The sequence below is a fragment of the Lithobates pipiens genome, unplaced genomic scaffold (assembly GCF_037356315.1).
Source record: "Lithobates pipiens isolate NorthernLeopardFrog02 unplaced genomic scaffold, aLitPip1_a1.2 Scaffold_23, whole genome shotgun sequence".
Classification (NCBI taxonomy): Eukaryota; Metazoa; Chordata; class Amphibia; order Anura; family Ranidae; genus Lithobates; species Lithobates pipiens.
Genome location: NW_027507785.1, coordinates 33,058,861 through 33,081,300, shown reverse-complemented (window position 1 = coordinate 33,081,300; position 22,440 = coordinate 33,058,861). Strand labels below are relative to the sequence as shown.

General features: G+C 47.0%; 1 protein-coding gene across 1 annotated transcript in view; it reads left to right on the top strand.

Moving 5' to 3' along the window:
• Positions 1-22,440, top strand: part of LOC143927370 (disks large homolog 2) — a 1,494,912-nt gene that overhangs the window by 817,189 nt on the left and 655,283 nt on the right. The gene's annotated exons all lie outside the window — the stretch shown is intronic.

The window sequence follows — 22,440 nt, the reverse complement described above, 5'->3', positions numbered from 1 at the left end:
TGCGAATCGCAAACACTTGAGGTGACAACTTGTGGAACTGTCCAGAAAGTGGTGAGAGGCAGAGGCAGGAAAGACACAGTAGGCCCCAAACAGCATTCGCAGTCCGTCCGATCCGCCCATGGGCTAAATATTTCAGGGGGGGCAGGGGAGGCCCCCACAAGTTCTAGGGTCGCCCCACGCCGTCCAGGGGAGCGGAATCGGGAAGGGGCGCTTCACCCCCGGCAGAAACAGGTACCGGGAGAGGGGATGGAAGGCTGAGGCCTACTCCGGGTGTACCAAGATGGCCGCCGGCCGACTCTTCGGATCGCTGGGCCCCAATCCTCCAGGCTTTCCTCCCCCGCCGAGCACGGCCCGCCGGACCTAGGCAGGGGTGCAATACTGTGCAGAAGCTGGGAGAGAGGACCCCCTCCAGATGTAATGGACGGCTGGATGTCCCGGGGCCGAGGTAGGCCGCAAGATGGCGGCGGAGCGCCACTCGTGTGGACAGCAGCCTCCGGACAGGCCGGAGCTCGTGGACAGCCCGGAGACACTCCAAAAGGCCCCCGAAGGACAGCGGGCAGCCCCAGCGGACCTCGTGGATGGAGGAGATATCCACCTGCCGAGTATTGAGTCCGGATGGCGGCGGATGAGATTAGGCCGCAGCGGAGCTCTCCCTGGACACGTCCGTCCGCTTCAACTTCCGGCCACGCCCCTCACTTCTGCGGGTTTAATTGTTGCGCTATGAACAAAAGAAGAGCATCAATTTTGGAAAAAAAAGCTATATTTTTTTCATTTTTGCTACAATAAATATCCCCAAAAAATATATAATTTTTTTTCCTCAGTTTTGGCCGATATGTATTCTTCTACATATTTTTGGTAAAAAAAAATTGCAATAAGCGTATATTGATTGGTTTGTAGTTATAGTGTCTACAAAATAGGGGATAGATTTATGGAATTCTTCTTCTTATTATTTTTTTATTAGTAGTGGCAGCGATCTGCGATTTTTATCACAACTGCGACATTATGGTGGACACATCGGACACTTTTGACACCATTTTGGGACCATTGTCATTTATACAGCGATCGGTGCTATAAAAATGCACTGATTACTGTGTAAATGACACTGGCAGGGAAGGGGTTAAACATTAGGGGGCGATCAAGGGGTTAAGTGTGTCCTAGGGAGTGATTGTAACTGTGGGGGGGGTGGGCTTCCACTCCCATGACAGAGATCACTGCTCCCGATCACAGGGAGCAGTGATCCCTGTCATGTCACTAGGAAGAACGGGGAGATGCTTGTTTACATCGGCATCTCCTCATTCTTCCGCTCCATAACACGACCGCGGGCCCCCGGCAGACATCAAGTCTGTGGGACCCGCGGATATGGTCACGCTGTACGCGACGCGCACGCGCCTACTAGTCCTGCAAATTAAAGGGGAAGTACAGGTACACATATTTGCCCACCGCTGCCATTGTGTCGACGTATATCTGCGTGAGGCGGTCGGCATGCGGTTAACATTGGCTGCCGGCCCCTTGAGAACATCTCTTATGATGAAATGCATTGGGAGACACATAGATAGATAGATAGATAGATAGATAGATAGATAGATAGATAGATAGATAGATAGATAGATAGATAGATAGATATGGAATTTTTGCTCATAAGCGTGTGATTTGCAAACCTAGTGAACCCCGAGGTGTTTGCAGTTGTAAAATACTGCATTATGGCCACTAGTTGGAGCTGAGGAGCATAGGAAATTCATAAATGTTTGTAACAAGAGCTGCAATTTACAAATTTAAAGAACATAAATGGATATTATCAAATGCATGTAATGAATTGTATGCAGTCATTTACTACAAATAATATACGTTCAGAAGTGTACCATTCAAAAGAGACCCTAGCCAGAGAACAGTAGGGCTTTCAAAGTGTTTCCTTGTTACTTCATTATTTATTCACAGTCCTTAAAAATCAAACATACTGAGGATGATATACTGGGTTTTTTTTTTTTTTTGTCAAAGCTTAACCACTTGCTTACTGGGCACTTAAACCCCCCTCAGTCCCAGACCAATTTTCAGCTTTCAGCGCTGATGCACTTTGAATGACAATTGCGCGGTCATACAACACTGTACCCAAATTAAATTTTTATCATTTTTTTCCCACAAATAGAGCTTTCTTTTGGTGGTATTTAATCACAGCTGGGAGTTTTATTTTTTGCTAAGCAAACAAAAAAAGATGCAAAAAAAAAAAAATCATGTTTAATAGTTTGTTATAAAATTTTGCAAACAGGTCATTTTTCTCCTTCATTGAAGTGCGCTGATGAGGCGGCACTGATAGGCTGCACTGGTGGGCACTGATAGGCTGCATTGGTGGGCACTGATAGGCTGCATTGGTGGGCACTGATAGGCTGCACTGGTGGGCACTGATAGGCATAGTTAAGGCGGCACTAATAGGCACAGATAAGGCGGCACCGATGGGCACAGATAAGGCGGCACTGATGGGCAAAGATGGGCACAGATAAGATGGCACGGATGGGTGGCACAGATGGGTGGCACGGATGGGTGGCACTAAGGGGCACTGATAGGTACCACTGATAGATGGGACTGATGGGCACTGATAGGTGGCACTGATAGGTGGCTCTGATAGGTGGCACTGCTGGGCACTGATGGGCGGCACTGCTGGGCACTGATGGGCACTGGTAGATGACACTGATGGGCACAGATATGTGGCACTGGGGTGCAGCACCTTTGTTGAGGCAGATTGTGGGCACTGCTGGGTGGCACTGTGGGCACTGCTGGGTGGCACTGTGGGCACTGCTGGGTGGCACTGTGGGCACTTCTGGGTGGCACTATGGGCACTGCTGGGTGGCACTGACGGGGGGCACTTATTTTTTAATCATCTTTATTGATGAGGGGGCAGGTGGGCACTGGCAGGGGGCAGGTGGGCACTGGCAGGGCTGGCCGTGATCGGGACTGATGTCCCGATCACGGCCGCCGGTGATCGGCTCTTTTTTTTTCTCCTCACGCTGTCAGCGCGAGGAGGAATAATAGCCGATTACCGGCTCCATTATATCACATGATCAGCTGTCATTGGCTGACAGCTGATCACGTGATAAGGGGTCGGGATCGGCCCCTTGCTCTGATCGGTGATCAGGCGAGTCTCATAGACTCGCCGATCACAGAGCGCGCCGCGCGCGCCCCTCAGGGGGCGCGCAGGCCGCTCGTGCACGGGACTACGTCAATAGACGTAGTCCCGGAAAAGGAGATCCGCGCTGTAGCCGTCATTCGGCTATAGCGCGGGTCTCAAGTGGTTAACCACTTCAGCCCCGGAAGAATTTACCCCCTTCCTGACCAGAGCACTTTTTGCGATTCGGCACTGCGTCACTTTAACTGACAATTGCGCGGTCGTGCGACGTGGCTCCCAAACAAAATTGACATCCTTTTTTCCCCACAAATAGAGCTTTCTTTTGGTGGTATTTGATCACCTCTGCGGTTTTTATTTTTTGCGCTATAAACAAAATAAGAGCGACAATTTTGAAAAAAACGCATTATTGTTTACATTTTGCTATAATAAATATCCCCAAAAATATCTAAAAAAACATTTTTTTTCTCAGTTTAGGCCGATACGTATTCTTCTACATATTTTTGGTAAAAAAAACAAAAAAAAAAGTCTATTGATAGGTTTGCGCAAAAATTTACTAAATAGGGGATCGTTTTACGGCATTTTTATAAATTTTATAATTTTTTTTTTGCTAGTAATGGCGGCGATCAGCGATTTTTATCGTGACTGTGACATTATGGCGGACACATCGGACATTTTTGCCACATTTTTGGGACCATTGCCATTTATACAGCAATCAGTGCTATACAAATGCACTGATTCCTGTGTAAATGACACTTGCAGTGAAAGGGTTAACCACTAGATGGCAGTGTAGGGGTTAAGTGTGTCCTAGGGAGTGTTTCTAACTGTGGGGGGGCGTGGCTACGTGTGACACGTCACTGATCTCGGCTTCCGATCACAGGGAGCAGAGATCAGTGACATTGTCACTAGGCAGAACGGGGAGATGCTTGTTTACATTAGCATCTCTCCGTTCTTCCTCCCCGTGAGGAAATCGCGGGTATCCCCACGGAGATCGAGTCCGCAGGACCTGTGACCCAACTCACGGAGCTGGCCGCCGTCGCGCGTGCCCGCTGTCCGCCTCTTAAAGGGCCACATACAGGTACATTAGAGCCCTTCTGCCGACGGTCGGCAAGCGGCTAATTGAACAAGTTGAAATTAGAAGCTGATTGGCTACAATGCACAGCTGCACCAGATTTTTCACTCTCCAGTTTTAGTAAATCAACCCCATTGCATTCATTTACAGGACTGTGAATAAGTAGCTACTAAAACCCTATGCTATGGCTAGGAACTTGTTTGAATGGTACTTACTTGTAGGGGGTGAATAGTCTGAAAAATCCTCCAAATAACACAACATAGAGTGGATAAAGTATTTGTTAAAATGAGAAAATATCCTAAATAACATTCATTTTTGCCCAATTCTCAAAGAATTCACTGGACAAATCACTATGCATTTCTTTTTTTTATAAATAGACCCCTTTGTGTTTTTAAAAAAAAAACGATTAACAACCAGCATAGCCTCATCGTCAAACATCAACAAATCACTTTATTAACCACTTGACCTCCGAGAGAGTTACCCCCCCTTCATGACTAGGCCATTTTTTGTGATACGGCACTGCATTATTTTAACTGACAATTGTGCGGCCGTGCAACGCTGTACATAAATTAAATTGAGGTCTTTTTTTTCCTACAAATAGAGCTCTCTTTTGGTGGTATTTAAACACCACTGTGGCTTCTTTTTTTTTTTTTTTTGCACTATAAACAAAAAAAGACCAATTTGGAAAAAAAAACACACAATATTTTTTTAATTTCTACTATAAAACATATCCAATAAAAAAATTGAAAAAAATCTAATTTCCTCAAAAATTTAGGCCAATATTTATTCCGCTTGTTAAACAGAATCCCAATAAGCGTATATTAATTGGTTTTCGTAAATGTTATAGCTTCTAAAAAACTATGGGATATATATATATTTTTTTCATAGTAATTGTGGTGATCAGCGACTTATAGCGGGACTGCGAGTTTGCGGCAGACATTCTAACACTAACTGACACGTTTGACACTTTTTGGAGACCAGTGACACTAATACAGTGATCGGTGCTAAAAAAATATGCACTGTCACTGTACTAATGATACTGGCAGGGAAGGGGTTAGCATTAGGGGTAATCAAAGGGTTAACTGCATGCCTAACCAGTGTTTTACTGTACTTTATGAGGTGTTTTTACTAGGGCAAAAGATGGAATTTATTCCCTGCTTTGCAGGGACACAAATACCTTCCTTTCCTTTCTGTCAGAACAGAGATCTGCCTTATATACATAAGCAGATTACAGTTCTGTCTCTCTGCCTAATGATTGGCGGGTGCCAGAGGACATTGGGTAACCTGCGCCCGCCAATCGGCTTCTGCTGTGTGCGGAGATACCTGTCAAAGGGGGGTGGAGATACCTGTCAAAGACAGGTATTTTCACCCACTTCCGGGCATAGACTCCCGTGGGAGTCTACGCCATTTCCTGCCTGCCGCGCTGTCTGCTGGGACACACACGGGTCCCAGTGACAGCGCGGAGATTTCCTATTGCGCGGCGCGGCTCGCGCATGCGCAGTAGGGAACCGGGAAGTGAAGCCGATTCGCTTCACTTCCTGATTCCCTCACCTAGAATGGTGGCGACAGCAGCCCAGAGCCGAGCGATCGATCGGCCTCGGCTGCCGGCATCGCTGGAACCCGGGACAGGTGAGTGTCCATTTATTAAAAGTCAGCAGCTGTAGTATTTATAGCTGCTGGCTTTTAATATTTTTTTTTTTTTGGTGGAATCCCTCTTTAAGTTGTTAAACTTAAAATGCATACAGTACATGGTAAATATTGTTTGGTGTTTTTTTTTTTTTTTTAGTGGTGGTCATGTGACCACTATATCCTCTCTTCCTCCTCAGTTTCCAGAGGGTGGGGGGCAGAGAAACTACTGATGAGGATTGTCGGCATCTGCCGATATCACAAGTCCCGGGAGCCTATTAGATTCCTGGATATCAGCAAAGAATCAATGTGTCTTGCTTTGTATTTTAAGGACCGAGCCTCTTTCTGAGATTTATTGTTTTTTTTCGCTAGAAAATTACTTCGATCCCCCAAACATTATACATTTTTTTCTAACACCCTAGAGAATAAAATGGCGGTCGTTGCAATACTTTCTGTCACACCGTATTTGTGAAATGGTCTTACAAGCGCACTTTTTTTTGGAAAAAATACACTTTTTTTTCATTAAAAAATAGGACAACAGTAAAGTTAGCCTAATTTTTTTTTTATATTGCGAAGGATAAAGTTACGCCGAGTAAATTGATTCCCAACATGTCACGCTTCAAAATTGCGCCCGCTCGTGGAATGGTGACAAACTTTTACTCTTAAGAATCTCCATAGGCGACATTTAAAAAATTCTACAGGTTGCATGTTTTGAGTAACAGAGGAGGTCTAGGGCTAGAATTATTGCTCTCACTCTACCGATTGCGGCGATATCTCACATGTGGGGTTTGAACACCGCTTTCACGTATGTGTTTGCTTCTGCACGTGAGATCGTCGGGACAGAGCGCGTTTAAAAATAAATAATTTTTCTTATTTATTTTACCTTTTATTTTTTATTTTTACAGTTTTTTTTTTTTTTTTTAACCACTTGCTTACTGGGCACTTAAACACCCTTCCTGCCCAGACCAATTTTCAGCTTTTGGTGCTCTCACACATTGAATGACAATTACTCAGTCATGCAACACTGTACCCAAATGAATTTTGTGTCCTTTTTTTCCCCACAAATAGAGCTTTCTTTTGGTGGTATTTGATCACCTCTGGGGTTTTTATTTTTTGCGCTATAAATGAAAAAAGACCGAAAATTTTGAAAAAAAACGCATATTTCTTTGTTTCTGTGATAAAATTTTGCAAATTATAATTTTTTTTTCATAAATTTTGGCCACAATTTATACTGCTACATATCTTTGGTAAAAATAACCCAAATTAGTGGATATTATTTGGTCTTTGTGAAAGTTAGAGAGTCTACAAGCTGTGGTGCGAATCATAAAAAATTGATCACACCTGATGTACTGGTGGCCTATCTCGCTTCTTGCGACCCGAACAAGTCAGGAAAGTACAAATACCCCCCAAATGACCCCTTTTTTGAAAGTAGACATTCCAAGGTATTTACTAAGATGCATGGTGAGGTTTTTGATGTTGTCATCTTTTTCCCACAATTCTTTGCAAAATGAAGATTTTTTTTTATTTATTTTTTTCTCACAAAATTTTCAATGTAATAGGTTATTTCTCTCACATGGCATGTGTATACTACAAATGACACCACAAACTGACCCCATTTTGGAATGCTAACACCCCAACGTATAATCTCTGAGGCATATTGAGTCGTTTGAATGGTTCATTTTTTTCCCAGAAGTTTTGGGAAAATGTGGAAAAAAATGAAAACGCATTTTTTTTAAAGCAAAGTTGTCCATTTATAAGATATTTCCAACACATAGCATGTACATAGCAAAAATGACACCCCAAAATACGTTCTGCTACTCCTCCTGAGTATAATGATACCAAATGTGTGAGACTTTTACACAGCCTGGCCACATACAGAGGCCCAATATTGAAATAGCACCATTAGGCGTTCTAGGAGCATAAATTACACATCTCATTTCTCAACCACCTATTACATTTTTGAAAGCCCTGGAGCACCAGGACAATGGAAATGCCCACAAAGTGACCCCATTTTGGAAAGCTAATACCCCAATGTATAATCTATGAGGCATATTGAGTCTTTTGAATGGTTTATTTTTTTCCAGAAGTTTCGGGAAAATGTGGAAAAAAATGAAAACGCATTTTTTTTTACGCAAAGTTGTCCATTTATAAGATATTTCCAACACATAGCATGTACATAGCAAAAATGACACCCCAAAATACGTTCTGCTACTCCTCCTGAGTATGGCAATACCAAATATGTGAGACTTTTACACAGCTTGGCCACATACAGAGGCCCAATATTGAAATAGCACCATCAGGCATTCTAGGAGCATAAATTACACATCTTATTTCTCAACCACCTATTACAGTTTTGAAGGCCCTGGAGCACCAGGACAATGGAAATGCCCACAAAGTGACCCCATTTTGGAAAGCTAACACCCCAACGTATAATCTATGAGGCATATTGAGTCGTTTGAATGGTTCATTTTTTTCCAGAAGTTTTGGGAAAATGTGGAAAAAAATGAAAACGCATTTTTTTTTACGCAAAGTTGTCCATTTATAAGATATTTCCAACACATAGCATGTACATAGCAAAAATGACACCCCAAAATACGTTCTGCTACTCCTCCTGAGTATGGCAATACCAAATATGTGAGACTTTTACACAGCTTGGCCACATACAGAGGCCCAACATGCAAGGAACACCATCAGGTGTTCCAGGGACACATAGCCTGCACATACCAACAATTACACCCCAAAATACATTCTGCTGAGAAAAGAGTAAACAAAAGATTACCTGTAGTTTTAGCAGCGCAGTTGTCCACAGGATGATAGCACTGGTCCAGGCAGCAGGCAGGGACTTGGTCAGCAAAAGTGAACACAATTTTCCAGGCAACAGGCAGGTATACTGTCCATAGTCAATATTGGCAGCAGGCAGGGATACTGTCCATATACAGTCCAAGGTCAGTGCAGGCAGAGATCGTCAGCATTGCCAAAATATTGGTCCTGGTTAGGGATGAGCCGAACACCCCCCGGTTCGGTTCGCACCAGAACTTTCGAACGGACCCCAAATTCGTACGAACGTTAGAACCCCATTGAAGTCTATGGGACTCGAACGTTCGAAATGAAAAGTGCTAATTTTAACGGCTAATATGCAAGATACTGTCCTAAAAAGGGTTTGGGGACCTGGCTCCTGCCCCAGGGGACATGGGTCAATGCCTAAAATGTTTTTAAAAATGGCCGTTTTGGCGGGAGCACTGATTTTAATGACGATTAAAGTGAAAAAAAAAAGTGAAATATTCCTTTAAATATCGTGCCTGGGGGGTGTCTGTAGTATGCCTGTGAAGTGCCACGTGTTTCCCGTGTTTAGAACAGTCCCTGCACAAAATTACATTAAACGGAAATAACACCATTTAAAACTGCTTGCGGTTTTAATGTTATATCTGGTTCCTGCAATATGGTTGAAAATCATTGAGAAAAATGGCATGGGTAGCCCTCCCTGCCCATTACCAGCCCCTTTAGGTCTTGTACGCATATTAAGGGGAAACCCGTACCCATATTAAAAAAAGGAAATGCGTGTGGCCCCCAGGCCCTATATACTCAGAACAGCAGTATACAGGCGGTGCAAACAAGACAGGGACTGTGTAGGTTTGTTGTGTTAAGTTGAATCTGTTTGTAATTTTCAACTAGTACATTTTTAAAGTGTAGCTCCAGTCAAAAAAACTATTTTTAAGCTTTTTGGAAAACATAGGGAAGGGTTATCACCCCTGTATAATTTGTTTTGTCGTCCATCTTTTTTCATCTCACTTGCTGTTGTCTCCTTCCGTTTGCAAGTAGGAGATGTTTGTAAATTGGATGTTTGAAAGTAGGGGCCTGCCCTATATGCTCTGCAGAAATGGCGGAGCAAGGTGTTGGTTTTGCCACAACATTGTAAGCCCTCAAAGTGACTCTTGGTGGGCGCTAGAGCGCCCTGCTGTGAACGATTATATCAAGAATTGTAATTACATGCCATTGTTGAACAGTGGTAGAAAAATTGACCTTTGGTGGTTGTGGTGCTGGTGCCACAACACTATAAGTCCTCACCGTTACTCTGGGTGGGCACAGGAAGGGGCCCTCCTGTGAAATATTATATCAAGAATTGTAATTACATGTCCCTGTTAAACAGGGGCAGAAAAATTTGGCCTTAGGCACTGCTGCTGGTGCCACCACACTGCAACCTCTTCCATATACTCTAGTTTTATTGCAGGAATTAGCCCTGCTGCAAAGCATTGCATCAAAAATTGTACTTAAACGCCCCTGTTAAACAGGGGCAGAAAAATTGGGCCTTAGGCACTGGTGCTGGTGCCACCACACTGCAACCTCTGCCATATACTCTAGTTTTATTGCAGGAATTAGCCCTGCTGCAAAGCATTGCATCAAAAATTGTAATTAAACGCCCCTGTTAAACAGGGGCAGAAAAATTGGGCCTTAGGCACTGGTGCTGGTGCCACCACACTGCAACCTCTCCCATATACTCTTGTTTGATTGCAGGAATTAGCCCTGCTGCAAAGCATTGCATCAAAAATTGTACCTAAACGCCCCTGTTAAACAGGGGCAGAAAAATTGGGCTGATGGCATCAACCAGAACCAGAAATGTTCTTCCAACATATCAGCGGAGGAGGAAGAGGATAGACAATCAACATAACAGGACAGTCACTCAGCATCAGCATAGGCAGTCTTGAAGGGATGTGATATTTCAAAAAAAATTATTCTGTTACATCAGCTTCAGGTGCTTGGTAGCTGTGGGTGATCCAAGACTGATTCATCTTGATGAAGGTCAGTCGATCAACTGATTCGGTGGACAGGCGCACCCTGTGATCGGTAACAAAGCCACCAGCAGCACTGAAGGTGCGTTCCGAAAGAACGCTGGATGCAGGACAGGCCAGTAGCTCAATTGCATACTGTGCAAGCTCTGGCCAGTGATCCATCCTCAAGACCCAGTAAGCCAGAGGATTTTCGGTGGGAAAGGTGTCCAAGTCTGACCTTGACCCTAGGTATTCCTGCACCATGTAAATCAGACGCTGGCGATGGGTGCTGGAACCGATCATACCTTGGGGCTGCGGACTAAAAAATTGTCTGAAAGCATCAGTCAGACGGCCATCTTCTCCACCGCTCCTTCTGACCGATGCCTCAGCAACACGTTGTCCAGGACCAGGAGTTTGTAACCTCCCAGTCTCTGGGAACGCGTTGCACAGACCTTTCTGCAAGGCCTCCCGGAGATGTCTCATCCTCTGCTCCCTCTGCGATGGCAAGATAAGGTCGGCAACCTTACCCTTGTACCGTGGATCAAGGAGAGTGGCCAGCCAGTAATGGTCCCTCTCCTTGATCCGAAGAATACGAGGATCCGGAGTCCTCTGGGTCACTAAGGACAACATGATCCGCAGCTACCTCCTCCCAGCCACGTACAAGTCCACGTGTTTCTTGGGACTGTAAATCATCCCTACAAGACTGCTGCTGCTGCTGCTGATGCTGATGCTGAGTGCCAGCCTCCACCTCCATGCTGACACAATCATCCTCCTCCTCCTCTTCTTCTTCCTCATCCTCTTCCTGTGTGATGGGTGGCACAGCAGGAACACTGTCTGGATAAAGGGGGCCTTGAGAGGCAAGGAAGTGCCCTGTCCATTATTCCACGCAGCGTATGCTCCAAGAGGTGGACAAGAGGTACAGTGTCACTGATGCATGCACTGTCACTGCTCACCATCCTTGTGGCCTCCTCAAATGGTGACAGGACAGTGCATGCATCCCTGATCATGCCCCACTGGCGTGGTGAGAAAAAACCAAGCTCCCCTGACCCTGTCCTGGTGCCGTAGTCGCACAGGTACTCATTGATGGCCCTCTGCTGCGTGTGCAGCCGCTGCAGCATGGCCAATGTTGAGTTCCATCTGGTGGGCATGTCACATATAAGGCGGTTCTTGGGCAGGTTCAACTCCTTTTGGAGCTCAGCCAGCCGAGCACAGGCATTAAATGATCGGCGGAAATGCACACAGACTTTCCTGGCCTGCTTCAGGACATCCTGTAAGCCGGGGTACCTGCCCAAGAACCGCTGCACCACCAGGTTAAGGACGTGAGCTACACAGGGCACATGGGTCAGTTGTCCCTGTCGGAGGGCGGAGAGGAGGTTGGTGCCATTGTCGCAAACCACCATTCCTGGCTTTAGCTGGCGTGGCGTCAACCACCTCTCGGCCTGCCCCTGCAGAGCTGACAAAACATCCGCCCCAGTGTGGCTCCTGTCCCCCAAACAAACCAGCGCAAGCACGGCATGGCATCGTTTTGCCTGCGTACTTGCGTAGCCCCTGGAACGCCTACGGAGCACCGCTGGTTCTGAGGACAGAACACTGGAAGAGGCCATGGAGGAAGAAGAAGAGGAGGGGGTGGAGGAGAGAGGTGTGTCACAACCAATAGTAGCATTTTGGAGGCGTGGTGGCGGAACAACCTCCAACACTACTGCACCTTGTCCTGCATCCTTCCCAGCTGCCAGAAGAGTGACCCAATGGGCAGTGAAAGACAGGTAACGTCCCTGTCCATGCCTGCTGGACCATGAGTCAGCGGTAATTTGCACCTTACCGCTGACCGCCCTGTCCAGCGAGGCAAGGACATTGCCTTCCACATGCCGGTAGAGAGCCGGAATCGCCTTCCGTGAGAAAAAGTGGCGTTTGGGGACCTGCCACTGAGGAACCGCACATTGTACAAACTCACGGAAGGGTGCCGAGTCTACCAACTGAAAAGGCAGCAGTTGAAGTGCTAGCAATTTAGCCAAGCTAGCATTCAACCGCTGGGCATGTGGATGGCTGGGAGTGAACTTCTTCCGCCGGTCCAGCAGCTGGGGCAGGGACATTTACCTGCTATAATCGGACGTGGGTGTACTGCTAGCAGAGTTCCCGGAAGCACTTGGCTGTGACACACCTAATTCTACACCTTCATTCCTCTCAGAGCAGGTTTCAGAGAGGACTGAAGGTCTAGTGGGGTTGGAGATGCCAGCTGATGAGGAGCAAGGAGAGGTCCGCTTTGTTCTTTGGTGTGGGTCTTTGAGGTACGCTTGAGAACGAGCTGCATGGCAGGTCAACATACAGTGGTGTGAAAAAGTGTTTGCCCCCTTCCTCATTTCCTGTTCCTTTGCATGTTTGTCACACTTGAGTGTTTCGGAACATCAAACCAATTTAAACAATAGTCAAGGACAACACAAGTAAACACAAAATGCAATTTGTAAATGAAGGTGTTTATTATTAAAGGTGAAAAAAAATCCAAACCATCATGGCCCTGTGTGAAAAAGTGATTGCCCCCTAAACCTAATAACTGGTTGGGCCACCCTTAGCAGCAACAACTGCAACCAAGCGTTTGCGATAACGTGCAATGAGGCTTTTACAGCGTCCTGGAGGAATTTTGGCCCACTCATCTTTGCAGAATTGTCCTAATTCAGTTACATTAGAGGGTTTTCGAGCATGAACGGCCTTTTTAAGGTCATACCACAACATCTCAATAGGATTCAGGTCAGGACTTTGGCTAGGCCACTCCAAAGTCTTAATTTTGTTTTTCTTCAGCCATTCAGTGGTGGACTTGCTGGTGTGTTTAGGATCATTGTCCTGCTGCAGAACCCAAGTTCGTTTCAGCTTGAGTACACGAACAGATGGTCGGACATTCTCCTTCAGGATCTCTTGGTAGACAGCAGAATTCATAGTTCCTTTTATCACGGCAAGTCTTCCAGGTCCTGAAGCAACAAAACAGCCCCAGACCATCACACTACCACCACCATATTTTACTGTTGGTATAATGTTCTTTTTATGAAATGCAGTGTTCCTTCTACGCCAGATATACTTGGACACACACCTTCCAAAGAGTTCCACTTTTGTCTCATCGGTCCACAGAATGTTGTCCCAAAAGTCTTGGGGATCATCAAGATGTGTTGTGGAGAAATTGAGACGAGCTTTGATGTTCTTTTTGCTCAGCAGTGGTTTTCTCCTTGGAACTCTGCCATGCAGGCCATTTTTGCCCAGTCTTTTCCTGATGGTGGAGGCATGAACGCTGACCTTAACTGAGGCAAGTGAGGCCTGCAGTTCCTTGGACGTTGTTGTGGGGTCTTTTGTGACCTCTTGGATGAGTCGTCGCTGCGCTCTTGGGGTAATTTTGGGCGGCCGGCCACTCCTGGGAAGGTTCACCACTGTTCCATGTCTTCGCCATTTGTGGATAATGGCTCTCACTGTGGTTCGCTGGATTCCCAAAGCTTTGGAAATGGCTTTATAACCCTTTCCAGACTGATAGATCTCAATTACTTTCTTTCTCAATTGTTCCTGAATTTCTTTGGGTCTCGGCATGATGTGTAGCTTTTAAGGATCTTCTGGTGGACCTTACTGTGTCAAGCAGCTCCTATTTAAGTCATGCCTTGATTGTGAACAGGTGTGGCAATAATCAGGCCTGGGTGTGGCTAGAGAAATTGAACTCAGGTGTGGACAACCACAGTTATAGTATGTTTTAACAAGGGGGGCAATCACTTTTTCACACAGGGCCATGATGGTTTGGATTTTTTTTCACCTTTAATAATAAACACCTTCATTTACAAATTGCATTTTGTGTTTACTTGTGTTGTCCTTGACTATTGTTTAAATTGGTTTGATGTTCCGAAACACTTAAGTGTGACAAACATGCAAAGGAACAGGAAATGAGGAAGGGGGCAAACACTTTTTCACACCACTGTATGTCTGGTCAAGCATGTGGTGCCCAAGCGGCTGATGTTTTGGCCACGTGAGATACGCTTGAGACATATGTTGCAAATAGCAGCGGTGTGATCTGATGCACTCGTCTCAAAAAAGGCCCACACCAAAGAACTTTTAGAATAACGCGCAGAGGCAGCGCTCTGCACAGGCGGAGCTCTGCGGTGTGATTCAGTCGGTGTGCTGCCCCTAAGCTGGCCCCCAGAGGGCATCCTGCCTCGTTGGACATGTGCCTCCTCCTCCTCCTCCTCTCTCCTTCCAGGCACCCACGTGGAGTCAGTGCCCTCATCATCCCCTCCCTCTTCATCGCTGTAGCAAACCTGGCAGTATGCTGCAGCTTGTGGAACATGACTGCCAGATTGCTGTCCTTCTTGAGCATCCCCTCTCTCTGCGCTCACGCTACTGCCTTCCTCTAGCTGAGTGTCATCATCAGAGCCCACAAAACACTGGGCATCCTCCTGGAGCCTGGGTGAGAGAGGATGAGGAGGATGAAGAGGGCTTGGTCATCCACTCTACCAAGTCGTTGGCATGTTGTGGTTCAACATGTCCAGCTGCCGAAAAGAAGGACAAGCGTGTCCCATGGCCACGTGCTGATGACAATGCACCGCGTCCACGACCAGCACTGTTGTCTCTAGACACAGAGCCTGCTTGCCCTCTTTTATCGGCTTGCGCCTGTCTGCCTCTCCTTGCTGGCCTTCCAGACATGGTAATGGCCTGAAGGGAGTTGGGTAAAAAAGCAGTTGGGTAGTGTATATTGTGCTAGAGGCACACAACACCCACTAACTCCTGCAGATGCCTTTATTATAGAACACCAGAGATAAATGGGGTATATACAGATGTATACTGTGCTGTGCTGGAGGCACACACAACTTCCAATAACTCCTGCAGATGGCAAGTGGGCTCAAATAGAGAACAGCTATGTAGGTGGATATAGCGGTATGTACTGGGTACAGAGCACGCAGACAGCATGCACTATCTCCTAACACTACTGGGTACAGAGCACGCAGACAGCACGCACTATCTCCTAACACTACTGACTGCAAGCTCTATTATAAAAGATAGATCACTAGCTATATAGGTGAGGTGAATATAGCGGTGTATACTGCGGTCAGGGCACGCAGACAATAACCAGAGAACACCAGAGATAAAGGGGTATATACAGATGTATACTGTGCTGTGCTGGAGGCACACACAACTTCCAATAACTCCTGCAGATGGCAAGTGGTCTCAAATAGAGAACAGCTATGTAGGTGGATATAGCGGTATGTACTGGGTACAGAGCACGCAGACAGCACGCCCTATCTCCTAACACTACTGACTGCAAGCTCTATTATAAAAGATAGATCACTAGCTATATAGGTGAGGTGAATATAGCGGTGTATACTGCGGTCAGGGCACGCAGACAATAACCAGAGAACACCAGAGATAAAGGGGTATATACAGATGTATACTGTGCTGTGCTGGAGGCACACACAACTTCCAATAACTCCTGCAGATGGCAAGTGGTCTCAAATAGAGAAAAGCTATGTAGGTGGATATAGCGGTATGTACTGGGTACAGAGCACGCAGACAGCACGCACTATCTCCTAACACTACTGACTGCAAGCTCTATTATAAAAGATAGATCACTAGCTATATAGGTGAGGTGAATATAGCGGTGTATACTGCGGTCAGGGCACGCAGACAATAACCACTACACAACAGCAAGATCGAAAATCGGCCGAAAACGATCGGTGTGTACTGTGTTGAAGGTACACAGAACACCCACTGCTTCAGACGCCAACACACTACACGAGGCCGCTGCGCTGGCGGCCTTATATAGTGTGGGGCGTGCACTACACAGCCTGAGCTATGATTGGCCACAGGCATCCTGCCTGTGGCCAATCATGGCTCTCCTCGCTGCTGGCGCTGCGATTGGCCAAGCATGCGGGGTCACAGTGCATGCTTGGCCAATCATGAGCCAGCAATGCACTGCGCCATCGCAGTGCATTGTGGGCCGTGAGCGCCACACGAATTTGATGCGAACGGACCAAAATGTTCGGACTTCGCCGAACGGACGAACAGCCAATGTTCGAGTCGAACGTACGTTCGACTCGAACACGAAGCTCATCCCTAGTCCTGGTAGTAGGCAGGAACATGGTCCATCCATGTGGTGTGGTCAGTTCAATGCGACAGGCAGAGGCATGATGGTATAGGTCCTACAGGCAGCAGGTAGAAGTAGGGCCTTGTTCAGGACAGAATGGGGATAGGGGTAGAGGCTTCTCCCACCCAAATCTCTTTGAAGCCTCCGAGTCTCCAGACCCTAATCTAGGAATGAGAAAACAAAGGAAATTGTCTTCTTCATCCAAAAAAACTATTCTGGAGCCCCTCACATATGTGAAACCCCTGTTATGAATCCCACTAGTCCACTGAGAGGGTACAAGATCAGTCCAAGAGGCAGGCAAAAGGCATGGTCAAACAGTCCAGGGTCAGTTCCAGATCAGGCAGAGGTATGTACAGAATCAGTAGGCAGAAGCGTGGTCGAATAACAAGCCATGGTCAGTTACAGAGCAAGCAGAGTCATAAGGGGTTTGAAGGTAAATGGCAGGAAGTGAGGGTTATGGTTACCATACTTCACTAATAATTCACTGAAGTATGGTAACGGCGGAAACAGTCACCTATGCAGAGGCCTGGTTGGGAAGGGCATTGGGCACAATGATAAGTGGTGTCTCTTCTCACTCCTCGTTTGCTGCACACCCGACATTTTTTCTGATGTCTTCGGCCTGTTGGTCTGGGAGGGATTTTATCAGGAAAGTGGCGTTCAGAGAGTCTGCTAATTACATCGGATCGAATGTTTTGTGGTGGGCCGTTGGGGTATATAAGGGCAGTGGTGATTTCCTCCTGGTAGCCAAGGAAGGGTATGGGTCTTTATGTGGATTTACGATAAATTACATATGTGTTGTATATGGCCAAATTAAAGAAATAAATTGAAATTTTTTTATACCACTTGTATGTTCTTCTCGTGGCAAGATAGGGTTCGAGCATCTGGTCGTTCAAGTCGACACCCCCCATGAACATGTTGTACTCATGGATACAAGTGGGTTTTTGTATTGGGCCATCCCTCCTGGTGATATCAACAAAAGTGTTGTTGTGGATCGAAGAAAGCATGTAGACATCCCTTCTGTCCCTCCACTTCACAGCCAAAATGTCCTCGTTCTGTAAACTCGCCGCTTCACCTTTTCTTAGCCTTTTGTTGACGAGGCTTTGAGGAAAGCCCTTCCGGTTCGTTCTTACGGTGCCACATGCTGGAGTTTGCTTTCTATGGAGGTTGCGGAACAGGGATAAACTGATATAAAAATTGTCCACATACAGATGGTAGCCTTTCTCCAGGAGTGGGTTTATGAGTTCCCAAACAACTTTCCCACTCGATCCGATGTATTCGGGGCAATTAGGGGGATGTAGCTGGGTGTCCTTCCCTTCGTATACCATGAAGGAATATGTATACCCTGTGGCTCGATCACACAATTTATACATTTTCACCCCATAGCGGGCCCTTTTGGAGGGAATAAATTGCTTTAGGCCCAGCCTGCCAGAAAATTTGATCAGGGACTCATCCACACATATGTGTTAGTCTGGGGTAAACAACTGGGGGAAAATCTGAGAAAAATAATTTATTAGCGGCCGAATTTTGTAAAGTTTATCAAAATTTGGGTCATTCCGGGGAAGGCACTGGGTATTGTCGTTAAAGTGTAGGAATCTCATTATCATTAGATATCTGGTCCGGGACATTATTGAGGAAAAGATGGGCATGTGATAGATGGGACGGGATGACCAATATGCACATATTTCATTTTTATTGTTTAGTCCCATACAAAATGTGAGACCCAAAAAAATTTTAAACTCCTCCACTGTTAGGGCTCTCCACTTGTAGGGACGGGCATAAGAGGACGTTGGGTTGCTTTCAATAAATTGTTGGGCATATAGGTTGGACTGGACCACAATGGATTCAAGCATGTCCTCTGTAAAAATTAGGTGGAAAAAGTCCATCAGGGAAAAATTGTGTGTGTCCACCTGGACTCCTGGGTTGGCAGTGAAAGGGGGAACGTTAGCTTCTCCTGAGTTAGGAGGAAGCCACAAGGGGTTCTGGAGGGAATAGGGAAGGCTGGCATGGGACCTAACCTTTTGGGGCCGAGTTGACACCCCACTTGTACATGGCCTTTGCCGAGGTACTGTGGTGCCGGTGGATGGCACTGGGTTGCCGGTGGATGGCTCTGCGGTGCTGGTGGATGGTACCGCCTCCTCACCAGTGCGCCTTCGTCTGACGGGTGGACTATCATCTTCCTCCTCTGAGGCTGTCATGGTACCGCTGCTGAGGACAGGCTCGTAGTCCACGTCAGAGTCACAATCTGAATATGAGGAGGAATCCGAAGCGGAAACCTCCCCGTTGCTCTCGTCGGCTGCAAGAATATCATATGCCTCCTCAGCTGAATACAATCTTTGTGACATTTTTATTTATCACAAATGGCACTGACAGGTGACGCTGATCTGGCAGATGACACTGACAGGTGACGCTGATTTGGCAGATGACACTGACAGGTGACGCTGATGTGGCAGGTGACACTGACAGGTGACGCTGATCACAGGTGACACTGACGTGGCAGGTGGCACTGACGACACGTGGCACTGACAACATGTGGCACTGACGACACGTGGCACTGACAAATGGCACTGGAGGCAGATGGCACTGGAGGCAGATGGGGCTGACAGATGGGGCTGACAGATGGGGCTGACAGATGTCGCTGGCAGATGTCGCTGACAGATGTCGCTGGCAGATGTCGCTGACAGATGGCACTGGCAGATGGCACTGGCACTGGCAGATGGTGCTGGCTATGCTGGCTATTTGCTCTGGCTAATTGCTCTGGCAAATGGAGCTGGCAGATGGCACTGCGGCTGGCAGATGGCGCTGGCAGGTGGCACTGGCGCTGGCAGGTGGCACTGGCAGGTGGCACTGGCAGGTGGCACTGGCGGCACTGGCGGCACTGGCACTGACGGCACTGGGGCTGACGGCACTGGGGCTGAAGGATGGCGCTGGCAGGTGGCACTGGCACTGGCAGGTGGCACTGGCACTGGCAGGTGGCACTGGCACGTGGCACTGACGGCACTGGGGCTGACGGCACTGGGGCTGACGGATGGCACTGGCGCTGGCACTGGTGCTGGCAGGTGGCACTGGCAGGTGGCACTGGCACTGGCGGCACTGGCACTGGCGACACTGGCGCTGACGGCACTGGGGCTGACGGCACTGGGGCTGACGGATGGCACTGGCGCTGGCAGGTGGCACTGGCGCTGGCAGGTGGCACTGGCGGCACTGGCACTACTGGCAGATGGCACTGGGCTGACAGATGGCACTGGGCTGACAGATGGCACTGGCACTGGGGCTGACAGATGGCACTGGGGCTGACAGATGGCACTGGGGCTGACAGTTGACACTGGGGCTGACAGTTTAACAATGTATCACTCACAGATCGCTCTCCCTCCTCACACGCTGTCTCTGTGTGAGGAGGGAGAGACACGGCAATGGGAGATGATCTCATATGTTTACATTTGAGATCATCTCCCATTGGCAGCTGCGATCGCGCTGTGAACGGCCGCTTTGATTGGCCGTTCACGGCGATCTGTATTTGCCTGTCTCTGGGAGACACGGCGAATACAAAACTTCCGTGATGCGCGCCCCCGGCGGCGCGCATTGCGGAAGTAAACACAAGGCCGTCCAGGGACGGCCAGGCGAAGGAACCCGTCTGCTCTACGGCCGTCATTCGGCTATAGGGCGGCCGGGAGGTAGTTAATGTTGTCACTTTTATTCCTATTACAAGGAATGTAAACATCCCTTGTAATAGAAAAAAAGCATGACAGGACCTTTTAAATATGAGATCTGGGGTCAAAAAGACCTCAGATCTCATATTTACACTAAAATGCAATAAAAAAAAGAAAAATGTCATTTAAAAAAATAATTTAAAAAAATGGCCTTTTAAGAGCTATGGCCAGAAATTAAGTTTTGACTTTGCTTCCGCCTTGCATTGTTATGGAGACGGGTGGAGGGACATCTTCCCCTCACTCGTCTCCATGCCCAGCAAGGGTGAAGATCCGATCGCCAATCGGCTCCGGTAAGCGGCGGAGGGCACGGGAGAGCGGCGGGAGGGGGGCAATAAAAGTGATCTTGCGTCGAATCGGCCGCAGAGACCACTTTTATCTTAAACCGGACCGCTCACTGAAGAAGAGGATACCGGGGTTATGGTAGCTAGCTGCTGCCATAACAGCGATATTCCTCTTCAAACAGCCAACGTATAACGACGGCGGGCGGTCCGGAAGTGGTTAAGGTCACTTTACGATAAAAGCAAGGAAGCATAAACCTCTGCAGTGTATTCATGTGCTTTAGTAAACAAAATGCTATACAAACAAACTGCCTACAATTGTAGGAAGACAATATAAGACTTACACAGTATTATAGATATACATACAGCATGCCTACACACCCTACTTAAACTTCCTAGTGAATGAGCATGAACAATAGGAATAGGGGTTATAAGGGCTTCACAATCTCTGTAGGCAACTAGGGCTCCCAGGTATTCAAGCGATTTCGGAAATCGATCTTTCTCGTTAGGTAGCTTTAGCGTCATTCCCAGATGGAGCAACCTTTAACCATTCTCATATGAGGGTGGCTCCTTTCTATCTACTTCTTCTACTATATTTGCTGTGAACAAAAACATTTCCCACTTTGAACTCTAGATGGCACTGTTGCACCATACATGCCATACGTCAAACACTTCAAAAGGTCAGGCTATTATTGACCCTTATTGACATAGTTTGACCCCAGTATTTGACATGACTTCCGAAAAAATGGAAGCAGTTAAAAATGCTAATCGACTCATTTACATACAACAATAGCATCTATATTCTATTGTATGAGAGGACATCATGTGTAAAAATTTCCAATAACATTTGTTTGAGAAATATTCACTCAATAAAGCTGATAATTACTTCTAAACAGGGGCACACGTCCGGGGGTTGTGATTGCGACCCGGCCCCATGCTCCAGGGGCCCATGCGCCCCCCCCCCATACATCTGGATAGGAGGGGGGCAGCGTTTACAGGAACTGATCCCTCCATGCAGCCGCTGAATGCCCGCTTCTCCTCCTCTCTCTCTCCTGCAGACATTCAGCGACTGCAGGAAGAAAATGGAGAGCATCAGTTGCCCTATATGCCACCCCCCCCCCCCCCCCCCCGCCGCCTCCATTTCCCTGCCCTGCTGCCCCGTGTGCTAAACCCTGGCCTCCCTTGCCCCCCCCTCCCCCCCCCCCCTCCCCCCGCAGCACTGCCGTTTAAAAAATAAAAAATAAACTAAACTTGTAAAAAAATTAACAAATGCTGTAAATAAAATAAAATGTTGAAAGAAGTAAAAAAAATAAAATAAAATAATAAAAATAAAAAACTACTGACACCAGTGGCAGAACTACTAAGGTTGCAAAGGTCACACTTGTGACCACACCCTGGTGTGTGGGAGGCCGTTCATGGTTTCTTGCACTGGGGCCTTGACGCCTCTGCTTCTAAAAAACCTTTACTATATATATGTGTAGCACTAATCACCGAAGGAGCTGCTGGTTATTTTTAGGCTTACCGTTACCTTCCGCTTCTTCTTGTGACACATCTAGGGGATGTCCCGTGGTAGATGGCCCAGTAACTTGAGACTGACAATAGATCCAGTTGAATGGATTTTATTTGCAAACGTCAACCATTGAACAGTCTTTTAACTTGGGATCAGAGGGTTGGAAAGGAAAGTTCAGGTACTCTCAATGTCAAAGTCTACAAACGTTAAGGAACTTGCTTACTTTGACTGCATCCAGAGAATAGCCATTCGCAGCTGGATGA